Below are 3,635 nucleotides of genomic sequence, written 5' to 3'. Positions count from 1 at the left end.
TGGTCTCAGATAGCCCAGCTGGGCCTCAGTTCACTATGTAGCCAATGATGGCCTTGAACTCTTAATCTTCCTGCCTGCACCCTCCAAGACCAAGTGTCGGGAGCACTGGGGTACCCTACCATACTGGGTTGCCAAGCCTAGGCAGATCTTGTTTTATTATGCTGCACGAATATTGCCATTTTTCTTACAACTTCAAGCCCTGAGGCAACACTGTGTCAAGCAAGTCTACCAGGGCCACCTTTTCAGCACCACATGCCCACTCTGTGTCCATCATATATAGTAATTTGTACATTTTTAAAGCTTTCATAATTATCACTTCTGTTATTTCAACCTGTGGTCAGTCAATAAATAAAAGATTTATATATATATATATATATATATATATATATATATATATATATATGTATGTATATGTATGCATATGCACATGCATGCAGATGCCTATGGAGGCCAGAAGGGGTGTAGAATCCCCTAGAACTGGAGTTACAGGGAGTGAACTATACAATATAGGTGCTTGGAACAGATCTCTGGTCCTTTGCAAGCACAGGCTGTGCTCTTAACCACTGAGCATCTCTCCAGCCTCTGGTCTTTTCTTTTTAAAAAGACTCTAGACATTTGTTACATTTACCTATCTGTCTGTCTCCTGTCTTCTCTCTCTCTACCACATGGTGATGGGAATTGAACTCGAGGTGTCAGGCTTGGCAGCCGTGCCTTTACTGACTGAGCCTTCTTGCTGGCCCAATCTTTATTTTTGTTTTTTTTCAGACAGGATCTCGTGTAGCACAGGCTGGCCAGGAACTTGCTGTGTAGCAGAGGGTGACCTTGAACATGTGATCCCTCTGCCTCTACCTCTCCAGTGTTGGGATGACAGGCCCAGGCACTGAGGTCACCGTGCCTGCTGTCAGTGATCCTCTGTGTTACTGTTGTAGTTGTTTTGAGGGCTCCTTGGTACTCATTCGTTAAGGGGTATGCTGTTCCTGTATCACCCTCCCTCACCTCTCTGTTCTTTGGTATACAAAGGTGCCACAATTAAGCCCCTTAGGGGTGTGGTAAATCACTTGCTGAGCAGTTGTGAGGACCTGAGTTTGAATTCCCAGAGTCCACAGAAAGTATGCTGTAGTGTAGCTGTAATCCCACTACTCCAACAATGAGAAGAGAGGGAGAGACAGGCAACTCTGGGGAAGCTCATGGACTTCACATGTGTGCGCATGCGCGCGCACACACACACACACACACACACACACACACACACACACACACACACACACACTTACAAAAATAGCCAGCCTGTCTTAGTCATTGTCCTACTGCTGTGAAGAGACACCATGACCAAGGCTACTTTTATAAAAGAAAACTTTTACTTGGGGACTTGCTTATAGTTTTAGACCATGATCATCATGACAGGGAGTGTGGTGTGGTGGCAAGCAGGCAGACACGGTGCTGGAGAAATAGCTGAGGGCATTACAAGGCCATCGACAGAGAGAGACAGCTGGTCTGGTATCGGCTCTTGAAACGTCAAGGCCGGCTTCCAGTGACAGCCTCCTCCTACAAGGTCACACCTCCAACAAGGGCACACTTCCTAGTCCTCCTAATCCTTCTCAGACAGTTCCATTGCCTGGTGATCAAGCATTCAAATTTATGAGCCTTGTAGGGGGCATTCTCATTTAAACCACTACACACTCATAACCACACAATGATTTCTAAGTGTGTAAGCAAAAGTAAAGACTTACATGTCTCACTTTAAATCTAGTCCGAAGTGATTGTGGTTAGTGGGGAGGCATGTCACAAGCAGAGGCAGCGGCCAGACAGTAGGCCTCTTGCAACAGACACTTAGCTAGGTTAGGACTGCAAGGGGAAAACACTAGGCAGAACTACTTAAGAGAGTCACCATAAGAGTCACCGTAAGCCTGGGTGGTGGCTCCGTTAGTCTGGTGTTTTTCTAGTATGCACAAGACTCTGGGCCCCAGTCCCAGTGCTCGGCTGTGTTCACAAAGGAGCTTGTTCTGTAGCATTATTTTCCCATAATCCTTCCATCCAGCTGTGGTTCACATCCTTCTGTTAGTTTGCCTGCTGCTCTCCTGGGGATTTAACCGCAAGTCTTCCACATGCCAGGCGACAGCTTTGCCACTGAGTCACGCCCCAGCCCCTTTGCCTTCCCTCTTTAGTTTGGAGACAGGCTCTCACTAAGCTGTGGCTCAGGCTGACCTTGAACCCCCTCAATAATCCAAGTAGACTTTGAACTTGTCATTCTCTTGCCTCAGCTTCTTGTGTAGTGGGGATTACCTGCCCGCACCTCCAAGCCTGGCTGGCTCACCTGTTTTTTGTTTTTGTTTTTGTTTTTAACCAGCTTTTACTCACTGATAAGTCAGTTACCCAGCAGTGTGCTCTAAGTCAGGTGGCATGCTAGTTTTTCTGGACTCATCATTTTAATTGCGTGGGGATGTGTATTTCTAACTTTCTACTATTTTATGTTAATCTTTTCAAACACAAAAGATGCTTGGGACACATGCCCAGGAATGCTACATTCAAGACTTCCACGTTACAAAATTGTCCTTGAACAAGAAACACAGTAGCAGTGTGCTTGCTGAGAGGGCTATCTCTTTAAACCCTTCCCCCAGCTGACTGTTACTTAAAAAGTAGGTCAATAATCCTTGCAGAGGATAAAAATCTCTTTCTCCACAGGAGGGAGAGGAGGGGAGAGGAGAGAGTTGGGAGAAAAGAGGGACAGGCAGGCCGAGGGAGAGGAGGGGAGTGGGGAAGGGGAGATGAGGGGAGGGGTGAGATGGAAGGGAAGGGAGGAAGGAAAAGAAGGAGGAAGGAAACTGTGTAGATGGGACAGTGGCTCCTTTCAGGTGTTAATGAGAACATGCCTTCTCTGAAAGATGGACCTGTAATGAAAACTTCCAAAGAAGTGAGCTTTTATCTCTGGCTCTCCTCAGATCGCCAGGGCAGCAGGGTAACTAATTTATGGGAAATTATTTTGTAAAGGTTTGGGGGATAAATTTTGACTCAGTGGCTGAACCAGGTTAAGGCTACTTTCTTTGTGAGACTCTTACTGAATAGGAGATTCGTATTCCTCGGTGCGCACTTTCTAAGCCTGGTGCCTCAGAAATGCTTTCTGGACACAGGGAAAGCAACCACTCAGGCATTTATGTGATTTTCAGGGCATCAGGGGATGTGGGTGGGGTGTGGCATCCATTTCCTTTAAAATCTTTTAATTTGTAGGTGTGTGTGTGTGTGTGTGTGTGTGTGTGTGTGTGTGTGTGTGTCCACGAGGCTAGCAGAGGGGGTCAGAATGCCTGGAACTAGAGTTCCAGGCCATTGTGAGCTACCTGACCCGGGAGTTGGGGACTGAACTCTGTGCAAGGACAGAGAACACTATTAACCAATGAGTCATCTCTACACCTGCACCCATTTTCTTGTTTGTTTCCGCCACTTTGGTTATGTGTATGTGGTACGTGTACTTATCAGTGTGTGTGTGTGTGTGTGTGTGTGTGTGTGTGTGTGTGTGTGTGTGTGTGTATGTATGTGTGTGTGCATGTATATGCATGTGGAGGCCGAGGTTGATACCAGATATCTTCCTCAGTTGCTTCTACCTGTATTTTTGAGAGACTCGGTCTCTCAGTGAACCTGGA

This window comes from Peromyscus californicus, unplaced genomic scaffold (genome assembly GCF_007827085.1).
Source record: "Peromyscus californicus insignis strain IS unplaced genomic scaffold, ASM782708v3 Scaffold_3__1_contigs__length_106647218, whole genome shotgun sequence".
Classification (NCBI taxonomy): domain Eukaryota; kingdom Metazoa; phylum Chordata; class Mammalia; order Rodentia; family Cricetidae; genus Peromyscus; species Peromyscus californicus.
The sequence above is the reverse complement of the archived record's forward strand: the minus strand, read 5'-3'. Positions refer to the sequence as shown.